The following is an 18,505-nucleotide window of genomic DNA, read 5'->3' on the forward strand; positions in this document are numbered from 1 at the left end:
GTGGGGTGACATCGAATACAAGATTGTGTAGCACTTTATAGAACTTTTCTTTTACTAGCTGCTCTATAATCACATTAAGTTAGACTGTAAATTTGAACTAATTCTTTCCCTTGAGGCCTAGGCTCTAATAATGGTAAAAAAAATCTGTGAAATGGAATAAATACAATTCAATAATTATATTGATAAATAAAATGAAAATCAACTAATTTTGTCATTCAGTCAGTTGCCTGCCTCCGTTGTTGCTGCCTTTCTGCATCAGCAGCTGCTAAACTTTTTCTGTCACACTTCAATAAATTTAATTGTGCAGAATAAATGAGCTAATTTTTGAAGTCACAGGCTCTGTTTGCAAGATAAGGATGGTGATTTATTGACCTCCTCTAACTCTGTAAGAGTGTCACCCTCCTTTTTACTGACAACCTAAGAAGGGGTTTTGTCCCTCTTCACCCAGCGCCTTACTAAATCCTACTTTGTATATTTACCTTCCCATCTAGTTTTCTTGAAGACACCTAATACACCACAATAGACCAAAGATCCGTGCTTCAGTTGGTGGCTATACAGACTATTCCAAGTGATTAGCAGAGCTGTGGGGTTTTTATCTTTCTTTTTGATGCTATTTTCCTCTGATGATCGTTTCATTCCCTGGATTTTGGAAGGATGGCTGCTAAGGGGAAGTACAAGGAAAGGGGCACAGGTTAACACCTGTTTTTTCTGGAAGATCTGGTCTAATCTCATTCATGAATCATGAGCTCATGTGCCTTACCAGGATGCACACTCATTTCAGTGCTCATTCCCATTGACAGTTTGACCATGAACACAAGAAAAAGGCAGATACTAGGCACTGGACATGCCTCATGAAAAAAATTGCCTGCTTCTTCAACTTTTGCTTCTGTTCCTTGGTTTTTGTGTTTAGGAATTGAGAAGATCATAGAATCATAGAATGTTTTGGGTTGGAAGGGACCCCTAGAGGTCATCTAGTCCAACCTTCCTGCAGTGAGCAGGGACACCGCTAACTAGATCAGGCTGCTCAGAGCCCCATCCAACCTGGCCTTGAATGTTTCCAGGGATGGGGCCTCCACTACCTCTCTGGGCAACCTGTTCCAGTGTTTCACCACCCTCATTGTAAAGAATTTCTTCCTTATATCTAGTCTAAACCTACCCTGGTTTAGTTTAAAACCATTACCCCTTGTCTTGTCACTGCTGGCCCTACTAAAATGATGACGAGAAGATACTGGCTCTCTTGTCTGTTGTATTACTGCTGCAATTTTTACAGCAATGGGTCTGTTAAACTTAGGTAAAATGGTAGGAGTGAATAGGCTGCACCTTTTCTTTTCCACCTCTTTGATTTACTTTGTGAGTCAGGGTTTTTTAGCAAAACATCTGTATGACAGCCACAACTACCCTTTTTCATAAGTCTGGATCTTTTTCTCTATTCTTTTAGTTATTTATTTAATTTTTAATTTAATTTAATTAAAATTAAAATTTTTTTAAAAAAAATTAATTTAATTAAAGTCATAAAACAACCTATCTGTATATGAAAAGGGATGATTAGATACTGTGGTACAACTCTATCTCTGTTCTAGCAGACAAATCAGTGGTCATGCTGTAGCAAATCAAAATCCCCAAATCAAAAATCTTTGTATTCTGTTGAGTTAATAAAACTCTTTAGAGAAAAATAAAATCAGCATCAACGCATCAACTATGTCAAAAAATGGTCCCAAAGTTCTGCCTCCCTGCCTCTGGCAAATAAATCCAATAAATGAGAAGGATGGGGACACCTTCTTTGTATTACTAAATGTCTGCCAGCTGAGGTGCATAGGGCTATGCAAACCAGTTTTCCATCTCGCTGTACACTGTGTTTGTTCTTTGCAGTGAGATTGAATCTAGTCGTCTTTGACTATGATGCTAGGCAACATAGCAAGTCAAATATATATGTGAAAGCTAGCTAGACTTTGACAAACTTGGCCTCCTAGAAGTGCACAGCAAAAAACTTTTTATGGTGCCAGGATTCAGCTGGGCACCTAGAACACAAACTGTGAGAAACCTTTTTCTCATGTTTTAGTTGTTATATTGGACGTCTTTCTGCTGTAATTTTCTTCTAAAGAAGACTTACAACCTCCTAAATATTTCCTGTCAGGTGTTGGCTAGGTGAAATGCATCCTCGGGAATTGCAGCTGGAGGAATCATAACATCCCACATACAGAGCAGTCCAAATTTCTGCCAAACTCTTCACTGTGTCTTTAACTCAAACTGCTTGCACTCTTTGTGATTGATGCTTGCGGCAAAAGGCAGACCTAACCTAAGAAAGCCTTCTGCATCATGGCTCTGCCTTCCTTCAAACAAAAACTTATGTCTAATTTAACAGCCTGCCCCAGGAACTCCACACAAACCTAACACAGACAGCCTTTGCGTGAGATGATAATTGCTCTTCCTCCATGTTTTCACTGTGTAGTTGGTGTTTGTGCCTTGGTTGCTGTGGGTTGCTTAATTTAGACTATCATCTCAGGAACCTGTCAACCTGCACCTGAGTAATTACATTGATTTTTTGGGGGAGTATGAAAGTAAATTAAACCTGAACAAAACTTACTCTTTGGTGAAGAAACCTTTGCCAACTTTAACAGGATAAAATTCTGCCAGCATGCAATATTTTATTGGACTGTAGTGAAATACTTCGGAGAGAGATTTCCAGTTCATAAACCACTTACAAAATGCCAATTGACCTTAGTTTTGCGGACCATTATCATTTTTCTTTTTGCAAACCACGTTCCAGTTGTTCTGCAGATTCCTTGCACCAAGAACAAGAAGACCAAGTTTGTGTTGAAGCGCTGGACCTTGTGGCAGGTACATGAGATTTCTGAAAATGCGAAGTCTGATTCAGGCCAACATTTCTAAAGCCATGACTTCCAGTGAAGGAGGACTGTGTACTTCCTCTGAAAGAGGAAGTCGGCAAACCCTTACAATAAAAGTAATGTTCGTTTTCCAGTTCAGATTCTTTTTTTGTTGTGACCTTTGCCAGATCTTAGATTGTAAGTAGAGGAGTAGAACATATTTTCTAATTAATCCAAATTGAATACATTCATCATGCTCTGTAAATCATAATGCAATTCTGCTCTTTATCCTTTTTCGTTGGTGCTCTTGTTATGTAGGTATGATTGAGAGTTGCTGGTCTGATCTGGAAGTGACTTGGCAAAATGCCACCCGCTTGTCACTCTCTGATTTATGGACCAGCAGAAGGGTACAAGCTTTGGTGAAACATGCAGCCTGTAGATGAAACCAAAGTTAGGCAAACAAGGGGTCTTCATGAAAGAAAGCCTCTCTTCCCTATTGCTGAATGTAGAAGGTGAACTGCCCAGGTGAGGAGATAAATCAGAACTGAGTACAGAGATGACATTTCATATTGCCTGGTGGAATTTAGGTATCTTCCTAAAACACCAGCCTTTTGGTTCATTTTGCTGAAGAAATGGAAACCAGCCCCATTATTGGGGCAATGCATGGCCAAGGCCAGAGCTGAGATTTGAGACCTTTCTGTGTTCTTTGATGTTTGAAAACTAAGGTGGCAATAACAAAACCATCCAACTATGTAAAAAATGGGCAGTGTGAGGGAATACTGAAGCCCAAGTGAAACCAAATGGAAAACAATGTCTGGAGACAGGAGCCATCCTCTGTCCATGGCTCGCTTGGGTGCCTGTATTGCCAGGCCTCTTCCAGTCCCCAGGACAGACCTAATATGATTAGATCAGAGCATCCCCTAATTCACAAAATATGCTTACTGCAAGACACTTGTTTCCAGTTGGGATTTTTTTTTTTTTTTTTATGTTGTAGTTTTGAGACTGCCTTGGAATATTTTATATAACATCAGCCACTGTGCAGATTTGTGTATTGTACTGTAATTACTTAAATAGGGGATTTTGTATGCTACAGCCAGTGATTCATGAACTGCAGGGTATCTGCAAAAACAGGCTTTCATTGGGATTATGGGATGTAAAATGCCTGAAGGTTTTTGCCTTTGATAGCAGACCTGCCATTGCATCCACACAGGGTTTGTCTAATAAATTGTATTAGTGCTTTCCAGCATCCCGATAAATTCCCTCCCCCAACTCCTTGCTATTCTGAAGTGTTTTGAAAGAAAACTGGTTCTCTGTGAATTATTGCTGTGGCAATCATTAAAGCATATGTTCAGAATGCTTGTTGTTGACCATGCAGTATAACAGAGAAGGAAGTTGAAAAGGTTCTTCAGGAAGGACTTAATATTGTGATATTTGCAATTACATGATTTCTATCTGGAAATAAGGGAGTTGTGGAGGGTGTGAGGAAAAGACCACAGCTGGATGTTCTCAATGTCTTCAAGGGCATGTAGTTGCTCATCTTCCATCAGTTTAAGGTTATGCAGCTAAATCCCCTACCTGTTTTTGGAAATAGTCTCAGCCCCAGAAGAAGATGGAGCTACTGTTTGATTTAAGGCATTGTCTAACTTGGCATGTCAAATTATTTCAAGCCCACAAGAAGGAGGAGGGCACGCTGATGACAGCGTGTTCATGCCTGCGTATCCAGCCAATGTGTTAGACTAGGAATCCTTGCAGACACAGGTAAGTCTGAAGCTTTTTCCTTCTGCGAGATCCAGCGGGAACTGGGCAAGGGGAATCATAAATATATGATAATGCCTTGCTGCCTGTTAAAACCCTCTAATTCATCCAGGGGATAGCAGGTTTCTAGTGAAATTTCCTTGCTTGCTTTTCCATCTGCCCATTTCTAAATGTCTGCAGGTTTTGTGCCACAAAGACAGAAACAGTTGTTTTGTAGTTGCTTGTGAGTTTTAGTTGTAGCAGGCACAGTATTTCAGACATGCCAACGCTTGTTTTTGTGTTGGGATCCACATGGCTGCATTTTCTTTCCAGGGGTTGGGAAAGATCATTTTCTTAGTCATATTTCTCTCAGATCTAGAGCTGTGCAGATAAAAAACAGAACCAAAAAAACCTTACTGCTACTAGCTCCCTTCCTTCTGAAGCCATCACAGCTCAGGTAAGGAAGTTCAGTAGACGGCACATACAAGTCAAGGTAAGTGAAATTAAAGTGAGTGTTTGGTGCCCGTAAGATTCTTCACTGACTTTTATTCCCATGCATAAGGGTAACGTCAGCCATCAGCAGCAAGAAAATCCAAGGCCTCCCAATCTCCATCCTTGTTCACTTTTGGCTGTGCCTGTTTCAAGCTGCCTGGTGTGCAGCAGGTTGCTTGCTATTTTAAAAACTCACTAAAAATATGAGGGCAGCAAGCAGCGCGTAGCTGTGTATATACTGTGTATATAGACAGAGCTGTATGTTCTTGGCTGAAATCCTCTGTTCAGGAAGGTTCTTTGGGGGGTTAGGTGCTTTGTAAAGGTTTGGGTTTGTTTTTAAAGCCCTGCATACTGCCACTCGCGCTACTCTCAGCTCTATTTTACAGCATTTGGTCATGCAAAGCGATGCTCCCAAACAGGGCATCGGAGGAGACTCAGCCCAGCAAAGCTGCAGGTAGAGCAGAACTTGCTGCCACTGTTTTCCATATGTTCCCCTCTATGGGGGCCTGACTGGACCTCGACCTGAGGAGGAAGCAGAACGGAAACTTAATGGAGAAGCATGTCCTGCCCCCAGGTATATGAAGCAGCCAAAGTCTTTTGTTCTCGTTCTCTCGGGTTTTAGCATGTTTCTGTCCTGGGGGGTGGTGGGTGGGTGGGTGTGTACTAGAGGCAACGCGTTCATCCCTTGCTCTGCCTAAGTCCACAAAAACATCTCCTAGTGCTCAGGCTTAATTTGCAGCCCTTCAAAAGAACCTTCCCCTATTTCCTCTTCTTTTTTTTTTTTTTCTTTTTGTTTCAAGTTAGTTCACATTGATTAATCATTTTAGAAATGCTTAGGGCTGGGATTGTGAAACCTTTGCTGGCAAGAATTTTTCCCCTGGAGTCAAGGAGACTACTCATTAGCATGACTACTTGCCAGTGTGAGGGAGGGATTCACAATCTGGACGTTTGTAGTTTTAAAAATATGTCTCTATTTAGCTGATTTGAGCAGCTGAACAGGGCTGGTTATGGAAATCAGACTAACAGGCTGTCACACTCGGGTGTTTTACTTCAGAATGCATCTATGGTGAAATAATGTATTTTTTACGTAACACACACATTTAAACAGTATTTCAGTTGCCTGATTGGTGTCTTCAGTCTTGCTTCCAAGCACCGTGTGATACCCTTTCAGCGTAAACCACACCAAGCCCTTTGTTGTTAAATCCCCTCGCTGTACCCCTCTTACCTTACACACAGTGTAAAAGGGTACGTGGGTCAGCACTGGCAGGAAAGCCACCACGGGCCCATTAGGCAAATCTCCCAGGAGCAGCTAGTGCTTGCAGGACACCTGGGGTTTGAGCACAGTGGGAGGAGGGGGTAGAAGGTGAGGAGCTGGGTAAGGCTGTGCCTGCGGGACATGAAGGTGGCACGGCTGTACCTCTTGTTCCTGCTTGCGAGAAACAAAACTCCAAGGAAAGAAGTCTGGCACTCTGACAGAAAACCCTGTGGTTTATATTACACCGGTTCCCTACTGTGAGTCACTCCCCCTTTTTTTCTGAGGACAAGTGAAACAATTCTGCCTCTGCTCTGCATGGCTAGCAGCAGCAGTGACCTTCAGGCTTGCCACTTAAAACTGGTGTGGGATCATCACAGCAAAAATTCACGCCAAGGCTATCTTTCCCTTTTCCCCAGGCTCCTCCACCCCACTCCGCAGTGTTTACTTGTCTGCCTGCAGCACAGCCACCCAGCCTGGGGGCCGGGCTGCTGGAGCACAGGAGTTCCGTCTTCTGTCTGCATCTCCCTCCACCTTGCACAAAGCTGACAGGGAGATTTTTCACCTCCTCACTTTCCTTTTTCCTCTTTGATTAACTTTGGACCAGATGGCCAGTCCCCAATCTCTCAGCATGCATTTGACTGACAGGAGCCTTTGATAAACCTCATAAGAATGAAGTCATCTTCAGGTCACCTCCTCTGCCTGGCCTTTAGCATCCCACACATACCACCATTATCTGCAGAATAGGAGACAAAGGAAATTAGCTCCAATTTCCTATCATCCCCATTATTTCCACACTGATTTAAACAATGAGGCAATGAGATGCCCTTCACTTTCCTTGGAAAGGTACAAATGTCAGCTGTTAAGAAATGCAAACAAGAGGGTTCCCATGTTAATGGATGGGCTTCTTTGTAAAGCCACGAAGTGGTAAAGTGGATTTATTCACCACCTGCCTGGAAAATGGTTAAGACACTTCCAAACAAATTCTTTAACCACTTTTATTTTATACACAGTGCAGAGTGCTTGAGAAGCCTCATTGTTTTGATCTGGATATATATAATGAGGTGATATACCACTCTCTTGTTTCTTCCCTACGCAGTTATCAGAGCTTCATTTGAGACAGTCTTGAACTGAAATCTTGGAATCCAAATTCCTTGATATACAAAAAGGTTTAGCTGTCTGTGAATCCAAGTACTGAGATGTAGGAAACTACCTCAAATTTCAAGCGAGGAAAGAAATTTGGATACTCTGGACAGAGGACACAAAGGCGTGAATCAGAATGGAGTCTCTCCAGAGATTTGTAAGTAGTTACCTCACATCTACTTGGCTATTAACCTTTTATCTGAGAAGAGAAATAACGATACACCATAAGAAGTGTTGCCCCAGGGGTATTTTAAGTCCGGCATGCTAGAGAATATCTTTTAAAGTATTTATTTTGGTGAGATTTTCTTCCCAAGATAGTGGTCTTCCACTAGAGTTGATTTGACTGGCAGTTAATTCTGGTTTTTTGGCAACTGAAAGTATCTGAATGTTTGGGCGCTTGCATGAAACCATTCTCCAGATCACTGGCACACCCACATACATTGGAGGAGATTAAAACAGCAATGATCTTCAAATTAACTCTTGGGAAAACTGGTCCATAAACTGTGCTTTACCTTAAAATACAACTTTGCTTTTCTTTGCTTACTGGTCTCTCCCTAGTAAAGCAGTCAAGATCCTGCCTCTGAAAGAGGGCTCTCTGCAGAGACATCCCCTGACGTACAGTTGAAAAGGACCACACAAGAATGTCTCTATTTATTCCACAGCGCAAGAATCATGTTGAGAGCTAGAAACTGAGAGCTGTATTCCTGTTGCCTGCTATGAAACATGGGAGCAATGACAGCACATCAGGTCGAGAGACTGGTGAGCAATTCCAACCACCTCTTATGCCAAGCTGCTAGACCTTGGCTTCCTGTGCAGTCAGTGGAAAAAAAAGTCATCTTTGTACCCAAGTTAGGCACGTGGAGAAGTCAGCCCTGCCTGCTCGATGCCTTGTGGCTGCTGCTCAGCAAAGGTAGGAGTCTGAATCACTTCTTGCTTATTGACCTTAGATGTCATTGTAGCAGGGGTTTCTAAGTAAGTTAGGCTTTTACATTGGGCAGCCTGAACATGGCACTGAACGTGGTGGTCTGTGAAGGCCTTTCTGTTGGTTTAGAGTCGTAGGTAATGTTTGCCACATACCTTTAGCCACTGATAAAAGCTGGTCTTCTTTGTCTTTACAGTGTTATCACAGGTACCTGCACTTCACCAGTGGCAGGCAGAATTCTGGTGATGATCTAGGCTGATTTATGCATCTGGGCACACCTCGCTAGCCTCCACCATGACCTCTGTGTCTAGAGAGTGGTGGCAGAACTGGAGTGTAAGAGGCCAGCTAGGTTTTAAATAAAGACCCTCTCCATATGAATTCAAACGTACTCAGAGGAGGACATAATATGGAAGTCATGTAGCACTTTCTTTTTTTGCTTTGGGAGAGTCTTTTTTATGGCTTCCCTTACTAGTATATGAAGATCCATACTGTGGCACTGCAGTAAAGGATTCCCATCCCAAACTGGGCATATAAACTCAACAGAAGTCCACTACCTGAAAGAGGGCTTGAGAAAAGTAAGTTAAGCCTAATTAATGAAAGTACTCATTCTTCAACCATTCCAGCAAAAATCAAAGGAAATGTTTTGCTGCTTTTGTCTTTCCAGTTGAAAAGCTTCCAGTGTGGCCTGCACCATTAAAGGACTCCAGCTGCTTTGCAATTATACCTTGTTCCTCTTTCCTCTATATTCCATCTCGTAGTGGTGAATCTTCAATCACCACAATTTTGCTGGTGCTGACATTAAAAGGACGGTCTTCTGACAGCTCTGGAGAACCTGTAATTCATGTTATTTCTTGAAGTATTTGACTAGCTAATGCAAAAGGCCAGGTGCTTTCTTCCATTTATCAGGTCTCCCCTTTTCCATGCTGATGCTTCTATCTTGATAATGACTGACTTTGTCACCAAGCTACTTTTTTTCTGACCCCTTGACTTCAAGTCGGTCAACTGACTGAAGATGGGCCCTAGGCTTTGCTAGGTAGAACATGGCCTAGTCTGGGGATTTACAGGAACAGATGGCTTCTGCCCCTGTGACCAGCAGCCTTGGTAGTATTTTTAAGACATCTGAAGGCACCTTTGCACTGGTAAGGGTGGGAAGCTCAACACATTTCCATGCATCCTGCTCCATGCTTTCTCATCAAAATCTGGAGGAGGAATTAAACTTCTGGAAGTGGTTATGAGTTTGGCAGCCACAAAGCTTCTTTTAAAGGCCCTGCTGTGTCAGGGTGCAGATCAAGGTGCAAAAACGTTCCCCTGAAGAGCTTATCTTCCTGTAGATAGGGAAGACTGAGTTGTATGGAGCCAACCTGTGGCAAGGATTGAAAGCTGTCTGCAGTACTAAGTATTTTTTTCAAGCACAATTCTCACCCACAGTTTGTTTTTCACATACAGCCTGTCACTACTTGAGGTGTCTGGCTGTCCATCTCTGCAGATAAATGGACACACCAAAAAGGATGGACAGATATACTGGCACCAACACAGTTTGACTTAGGTCACTTTACAGTAGACATTCGAGTCAGTCTGGAGAAGCAAGAACATGGCAAAAACTCTAATCTGAAGGTTTTGATTTTTTTTAAGCAGAAGTATCAGCTATCTGCAATTCAAAGCGAGAGATTGAGGGTGGGGGGCTTATGCTTCCCATTTTGTTTTTAAGAAGGTCACAGTGAAAGCTTGTGATTGAATATTTTGCATGGAACTGCCTATGACAAAGACAAAGACAAGGGTTTTGTCAGAGTGCTATGAAAAGAGAGTGAGAGAAAGAGAGAGAAAGATCTGTGTTAGATTTTTAAGGTATATTTGAAAGAATGAAATAAAAAAAAAATGCTTTCAAATCCTCAGGGACTTTCCAATTTATCAAGAAAGACACATTCTTCCTAATGAAAGGTTACTGACCTTCATGAATGTGACAGTTCAATTACAGCCCATTCATATGCAGAGCAGCCGTTGATAAAGGATTTAGGAAATGTGACTAGCATAGCAAAAAAAAGGGGGGGATGTCTAGAAAATTATTTTTTATTGTGGAGCAAGAAATATAAATAAGATTCAGTCAGGTAGTAGAACCTTTTCTTCTCTGGCCCAGCAACCCATTAGATTTGCTTCAGTGAATACATTGACTTTTTCCTCTTCTTTTTCTACTAATATTTCTGTCTTTTTAATCCTCTGAACTACTAAACCTAACAAATCATAAAGCCCTTGGGGTGCTGAGATGCAGGGTTTCAAACATTTTTTCCCTCTGACTGGCAGAGAAAGCTGGAATGTGTCCTAATGTTATTTTAAGTGCTTGACTAGTATTTAAACTCTTAAATGGATGGAAAGTTAAAGCAGGAGCAAATGCACATGCACATACATGTACCCCCCCTCCCCCTTCTCCTTCCACCTTCTCCTCCCCCCCCGCCCCCCGCCCCCCCCCCCACACTGAGCTTGGCCTCTCCAAGGCTGTTAATAGCCAAAGCAGATATTGGCTAAACCCTCTGGCGGCAGCCTTCAGCCAACGGAGGGTGACACCTGTGAGCTGATGTTTGTTGAACTCCTCCAGGTGTAGGAAAGATGCTTAAATTGACATAAGGCAGGAGCTGTAAAAACAGGCAAGTATGTCACTCATACGTACCGCTCTCTGGAAGATCCCAAGGCCAAGTTGTTGCGAAACAACTAGAAAGAAAGAAAAATGTTTCGCTTGCTTTGAAATAATTCCAGATTATCTGTTTATCTATCCGCATGCACATGCACACTTATGGGACTAAGCCTATGCACACCGTGCACACGTGAAGCATGCAGAGAAAATAACATGAGGTGTGTGTCCCTATAAACACGTGAACAAACCCACCTTCTACTTTAAGGTGATAGCAGGCTGAGCAGTTGCGGAGTTAGATGAGGACAAACCTTTGCTTAGTGTAAGCTCTCACAGGTGGTCCCAGATGGAGCAGCTGTGGTGGAAGTTTAGTGCTCACCTATATTTATGTTAGGTCATGATTAAATGGAAGGCATTGTCTTCCACAGAGCAGCAAACAGATTCTTGACTATAAGCAAGTGCTCAAATCCAAGTGCAATCAAATGGGTGTGAAGAAGTGCTAAAACCGTCTGCGGATGTCAGAGCCAAAAGACATTTCCTTGACCTTCACTCAGTATCTGTGAAATGGCACGTATGTTTCTGAGAAATGAGAAGCTTGGTTAATCGGCGCTACCTCTGCCCAGATACAGGGCTGAAATTTTCCACGCTGTTCCAGCAGAGAAGAACTGTGGGGACTGAGACTGTGAGACCTCTCTTCTTCCTAGCAGAGCCACTGTGGGGAGGAGAGGCCAGTGCAGAGTATTTTCTACTTCTGTTACGGCCAATTACAGTTTCTGGGAAAACAGAATCACTCTCAGTACTTCAAGCTGCCACACTAGATGTCTGTCTTCCTTGCCTAGTTACCTGCTCTGAGTAAATTCCAAGACCAATTCCTAGTGGGTATTTGGAGCACCTTGCTTGCTGGGTGCTGAAATTTGTGTACATTCTCAGTAAAGTCCTGAGGGGCCTGTTCTTGAGGTCATGAGGTTTTTCATCAGTAATCATCCACTGGTACTGACTGCTTTGCAGACTCTCGGCCTCTGTTGGCTCATTTGGGTTTAGGTGATCATTGTAGAGGAAAGAACACTTCCTTGTCCTTAGACTAATTTTAGATCAAGGGCTGGCACGGAATTGGCTTTGGCAGCATTGAGTGATAATGTCTTATAGTGATGTATACAAATAAAGTAATCAATCTGTCTTTATTGGTTCTTTCAGACGACTTTGAAATGCATAATTGTAAGGTATTGAATTATGGAAATCATGGTAGAAATTACTGGGATCCCTTTGGAATGGTCACGTTCTCACTTATCTTTTAAGCAAAAGTTCATCTGATCAAAGGGCTTTTTAAGGCAGAATGCTTTGTTCTCCCTTTTGTTCAGCACGTACCTGAGACTTTCAGGGAGGGTGTTAGGAGGTCCCAAGAGAAATGAATCGAGTACATTCCTGCAAGATCTGTTTCCAAGGAATCTGTTGGTGCAGCGTAGCAGGCAACCCAGCGTCTGTTTTGGGCAACCTGAAATTGTTTATACGCTTCTTGCTTTTCCTGGTAGTATTCTGCCCAGGCTGCACTAGAGGCTCTGGGCAGGCTCTAACCAACAGATGACCATCTCCCTGGTCATAGCTTTTGGCTGTCTCATAGTGTGACAAGATTAGAATCAAAGCCCTTTGAGCACTGGAGAGGAGCCTCCTAGTAGTATGCTCACCACTTGCTTATAATGTTGAAAAGAAAAACAAGATAAAGGGATTGAAAATGTTGACATTTTTAAGTCCTGAAAACCTTTCTGGAGTCTCTCTGTGCAGTTAGATTCATTGTAGGTAGGCTCGCAATCCAGCAGAACTGTTAAACACTGAAGCTGGAACATTATTTTGTCTGAACTGAGGTCTGAAACAATTATATTTAAAATGGAGAGAGTACAAGAACTAATCCAAGGACATTCTATAAAATTGCCTGTCATTCCTCAAATATGTTTTCTGCAACCTGCTGTAGTCTACTTGGACTATGATATGATGATATGATATAAAGTGTTTACTGGAATTCATCTGAGATAACCTTTCTGCAATGTTTTGGGTTTGTCTCTTGTAGATAATGCGTGCCATCTAAGCTTTCCCCCCCGCCCCGTAGTAAAATCCACAAAACAAGACTATAAAACATTTGGCACAGAAAATCTTCACTGTCTTTTAAAATTAGGCTTACTTTTCACCACTAGTAAAATGTATTTAATTTACTTCCAATGGCCAGTGGACAATTTGATCAACTCTAATTTTTAGATAGCTTCATTTTCATGACAGATTTTGATATTCAAATTCAATTAAAAGCTATCTTTACTGAAAGCAAAATAATAAGAACAAATCAGAACCAGCATTATGAGAACATTTCTGATCACATTTGCTTTGGTTAAAAATACAGTCTTTGTTTTCTGCTTGCATTTAATTGGCAGGGTTCCTTTAAAGTTTACTCTTGGCCCTGAGACTTGAAAGTGCAGTCAGGCATGAGGCTGAGCGCAGTCCTAATAGGCAGGCTGCAAAACCTCACCAGCTAGAGCTCATGGGCTACGAGGGGGTTGTTCACCAGGGGAAAACCACAGTCCACTGCCGCTCAAGCTAGCATGAACGTTACATACTGCGTGCCTTGCTGATTGATTAAAAATGTAGTCATCCTTAAAGGCAAATCACCTCAGGACTTACAGTAAGTCACAAATGCAAGGATGGTTTTATGCAGTGTGCTTTTACGTAACAGACTCTTTCAAGACGAGGACTTTGTTTGCAGTCAGTGCAAGTTGGTCGGTGACTTCAGCTAGCTTGCTGGTTGAGGCAGGTTCTCCTGAATCTGTTCACATGGAAACCAAACTGCACCTGAGCAAACATCGGAAGGTGGGGAAGGAATTGCTTTCAGTTCGCAGCCACAAAAGTTAGAGTGACTTATGCATGTTCCAGTAGAGAAAACTTTCTCTCATGGCCAATTGTTTGATAAGATATGGCAGGAATTAATTTTAGTGGGGCTACATGAATTATGTATACATGAATTATTGTATGGCTGGCCCCCTGCTAGCTGGATTTAGAGGTCTATCTGAAGGAAAAATATTAATCAGACTCTGTCTCTCAGTTGCTCTGATGCCCTCAGTCAACTGGTATGAGATAGCACACAGGAAAGCATTTGCATATATATCCTCTAGATACCAAAAATAGTAAGCAGAGAGATGTACGTGACAGTCCACGTGCTTCTTACGGTAGGCTTAATGGTTCATAGCCACAGTTTCAGCTCATCCCGGAGAGCATCAGGAACAGAAGAGTAGGTCAGCATGCAAAAGCACATTGTGGCCAGCCGAGCAAAATGGCCTCTTTGAAAGAGTACTCATCCCATTGATAGTCAGTCACTGGATCAAACTGTTGAGAGATTTCCTTGTGTGAAGTAAGGGGTGTGGAGGGGGGAAGGTTCCTTTTCCAAGCAGATGTGACACACCAGCGTGTGCTAGCAGCCCTCTTTTCAGTGAGGCAGAAGATTTCAATATGGGCATAAATTCTTTCAGGTGCTGCTCATTAAAACTGTGGTGAAGAAGATAAAGGCACAGCAAGTTGCCTGTCTTACTATTATCTGTCTGGCCTTAGCGTACGTGTACTTGACGTGTTAGGGTAGAGACCGCTCTGTCTAGTGTCTCACAACATATTGATAGTAAGAACTGGATCCAGACAGGCAATGTTGGCTCATATCCAGAAAATGTTACAACTATATATGTATATATCAAACCTGAAGTATCTAAACAGATCCCAACTCCAGCACATCAAAGTGTCTAGAAAACACGTTTCTTCAAAAGAGCCTTTCCTACTTTGGAAGAAGCAAGAAAAACAGTAACAGGCAAGATATATTACAAAATCTGGGCCTCAGTCCAGGAAAAGCACAAGTTTCCAAGATCCTCACATTTTTACATTATGGCCTATATTGAGGTCAAACCATTTTAAGGTGCAGATTTTTCTTCTGGGTACTTGAAGAGAAAACAATGTGGGTTCGTTTCCGTTTTGTTTCTTTATAGTGCGTAAAGGAATCCTGTGATATTTGTTTTTTAAAAGGTTGCAGCTTCTCTTTTATTGCTAGGTTCTATTCTTGTCTTGTCTTCTGGTTTGCAATGAGTCTTGCTGGAGCTTTTAGGGCTGAGGATTGTGGATTCCTCCTTGAAGAGGAAGGATACTGAAACTTTAACAGACTTTCTCCAACATGCTTTTTAGCAATCAAAGAAAGCCTATGCAAGCTTGAAACTTCTGAGTCTTTGTTCATTTAAAACAGGTTTTGCTTTCATTGTATCTCATAACCCTAACCAGTTTTCTCGTCCTCCAGAGTCTCACTATAGCAATGAGATAAATAAATCATGAATTGCTATTGTCTGAAAAGAAGGCACTGGGAAAAATATCTCAAAAATAATATTAATAAAGAAAAAAAAAGCTGAAAAAATATCCTATCCTCCTGTATACAATAGGGATGGCCCTTACAGTTTTTTGTAGGCTAAAGAAAAATCCCCTCACTGGGTTCAGCCTCGTCTGCACACAGGTACCGTTTGAGCATTTGCATGTATTGACAGTACAGAAGCATAACACATTAGACCTACCATGTACATGCTGCGCAGATGCCCGTGTGGCCATCCTGGGCTCATCCAACCTGCTGTCCATGTGGGCTGGCTGTTGGCTCAGTGCAGCTGCGCTGGCCTGACTTGGCATGGGGAAGCGCTGAGCTGTGCTCCTTGGTGTGTTCAGCGTAACTGGACATCTGCAGCCTGGTGAGAAGCACATTACTGCTCTTGCTCGGACCTGTCTGTGGGGCAGCCAGCAAGCCTAGGCAAATGTCCCAACGCTTCTTTTCAGTCGGATTTCTGGATGGATGAAAGAGGATGTGTCTGGTGAAACTGGCCCCTCGAGTGGCCTTAGTAATATGTCAGTTCTTGGCCTCCTGTCTGCCAGTTTAATTCACGATTTAAGGAGTCTTCTCCTATTGCAGTTCTGGAGTGCCACAGAACTGGTCTGCTTTTGCTCTGTGCATCTCCTCTCCTGCAAAGAAGGACAACAGGAGGGGTAAAGATAATAGAAAGTGGGTTGTCTCATAATCCCCAATGACTGGAGTAGTCCTGCAACCTTGCTAGAGACACCGTAATTTATAGTGAAAGCTGAAGCGGTGCAGAAGAGCGAGTCCTTAGGTTTCAGTCCTGGGCACATTCCAGGGTGAACTCTGTGCATTTCCACAGAGAACTCATCATTTCCGTGTTGTTTTCTGGCCTGTTCTTGAATTAAGTGGTAACCACTAATCTCAGTGTCTCATACTGAGAAACCTGGGAAGTCCATGCCTTTTACTTCTGCCTCATATAAAAGCTTGCTTCATATACAATGAAAGATAACGGCTTTATTTTTTTTCTGCTAGAGAATGTGTGGGTAGGAAAACATCCAATCTGTCAAACTCTTCGTGACTAATAAATATTAACTGCTTCAAGTCTTCTAATTATCTCAATTTTTTAAAATCTGTGGCCAACTACTTAAATATTTAACCATCTGCCAAAAAGCACTCTTGGAGGTTTATTCTACAACATACAGGCAGTGTTGTTGAAAATGTCTAGATGAATATGACATTGATTTTTTTCTTCAGTTGACAAAGATAGTGTGTTGAATTTTGTCAGGGTGTCCACATAATGACACCCTCAGTCTCCTCTAAACATTCCTCCATTTGAACATGCCTGAAGATCACATTGGCACAGAAAGGTTGAAAAACTCTGTGTTGGGATACTGAACAGTTAGTTAACCCATGTTAAACGCAACGGAGCTAGCCACAGGATATGCCCATTTGCCTCTTCTCTATGATGCAATAACTAAACACAGTAGGATGCATGCAGAACAAGAATAATGATACTAATTTTCAATTCAGGCTTAGCAAAGCAGATGTATGCCAGCTGGGCTCCCAACTCATGGTCTTCTCACTTTCACTTTCTTTTGCATTCTTCACTTCTCTTGATCTGGCAATGTCTGTAAGACTGATGCCTTGGGGGGGAAAAAAGGGAGAGAGAGTGACTTTGAAATCCCAGGCAGCAAACAGGAATAATCCAGACAGCAGGTGATATTTCAAAGCTTCAGGTCAAGATGAGTCATCAAGCCCTGAGGCCTTATATCCCTTCAGATCCCCAGAAGTCTTCTGAATTCCAGAAGCTTACTGACCTCTTTAAAGGTAATAATGAATAATCAATACTGTATTTGATCCCTTGCATGGAGGTATTACAACAAATGGCACCAGATCTTTTGAAAGGAAGAATAACATTTTGATTTTACATTGTAAAATTGCCATGCTCAAGACTTCCTCCTGGCTCATATGCTTAATTATGTAATGACATCCAGCTGGACTACAAAGGACTTGCAGAAAGCCAGGCTCCTCTGAGAATAAAGTGTCTGATAGGAAATGTTTAGACTCAGAGATCCTCTGACACAAAATTATGTTTCTGAGGAGGATCCTATGTCGTAACGTTTTTATGGTGTTCTGCTTAGGACAGAGCAACCAAGACAAGCCCATTCTCAATACAAAAGACACTGATTTTTTTGTGAGACAGAGCAGACTTCAGGTCCAGTTTCACCAACAGAGGAAAAAATTGCCATTCAGTGAGATCTTCCAAAATGTTAGACAGAAGTGACCTATGTAAGGTCAAACTTCCCTTCTTCCCCTTGTTCCTCATTTCCTGCCAATTATACTTTCCCTCCATTGTTCTATTAGAACTGCCTTGTGAGACAAAAGGGACAGTGACATCAGCTTGAGCTGTCCCCTCACTAGTCAGGGAAAGTAAAAATGTCTTTTGGCTATGGAATAAACAGATATCTGAGCACACATGGACTAACAAAACTGCATTTGCTATCTATCCAAGGCAAAGGAGCCCTGCTGAATTCAGGAAGAAGTTCTGGAGAGGTGACTTCCTCCTTTCAAGATGTCAGAAGCTCTGAAATGCTTGTTTTATAAGTTAGGATCCCGGGATGCCTGCCACATTGGCTAATGTTTCAGTCCGAATTACATGTGAGACTCGCATGTCTGCCTTGTCTTCTGGTTTGGGATATGTACATCTTTATTGGTTTATATAACAGTTGTCTCTTGTACATAATGAAGTGTTAAGAGAAACAGTATGTACAAACTTGGTTTTGGAGCATGATATTGTCTGTAATATTGTCACTAATAGTGCACTAGGGGCATACTACAACACAACGCCTCTAGTATTGATTCTGACATGGACCTTACACCATCCATGCCAGTAGCAAAGTCCATTAGTGGAGCTCTGACTCTGGTTGCATGTTGTATTAATGGCTTTTCATTCAGTAAAGAGGTAGAGCAGCTTTGCTTCCCATCACTTTCAGCTGTTGAGGACAAATGATTGAATGATGCTTCATAAGCAGCAACTTCACAGGTTCTCCAGGTGAAGAGTCTTGCTTTTATTATCTTTAATGTGACTAATGATTCTGTGCTCTGTTTATGAGGTACAGCAATTACTTGCAGGTGATTTTCTTTATTTTCTATTCACTGTGCTTGG

The 18,505-nt window shown here is 42.1% G+C and overlaps 1 long non-coding RNA gene across 1 annotated transcript; it reads left to right on the forward strand.

The window, feature by feature from the left end:
* The first annotated feature begins 1,677 nt into the window (after window positions 1-1,677).
* Window positions 1,678-8,927, forward strand: LOC118452198. Its single transcript, XR_004841881.1, has 5 exons — window positions 1,678-5,625; window positions 7,403-7,603; window positions 8,109-8,205; window positions 8,296-8,356; window positions 8,565-8,927. It is a non-coding gene; the product is annotated as an uncharacterized LOC118452198 (long non-coding RNA).
* Window positions 8,928-18,505: the final 9,578 nt, after the last annotated feature.

This window comes from Egretta garzetta, unplaced genomic scaffold, assembly GCF_000687185.1.
Source record: "Egretta garzetta isolate BGI_Z169 unplaced genomic scaffold, ASM68718v1 scaffold14, whole genome shotgun sequence".
NCBI lineage: Eukaryota > Metazoa > Chordata > Aves > Pelecaniformes > Ardeidae > Egretta > Egretta garzetta.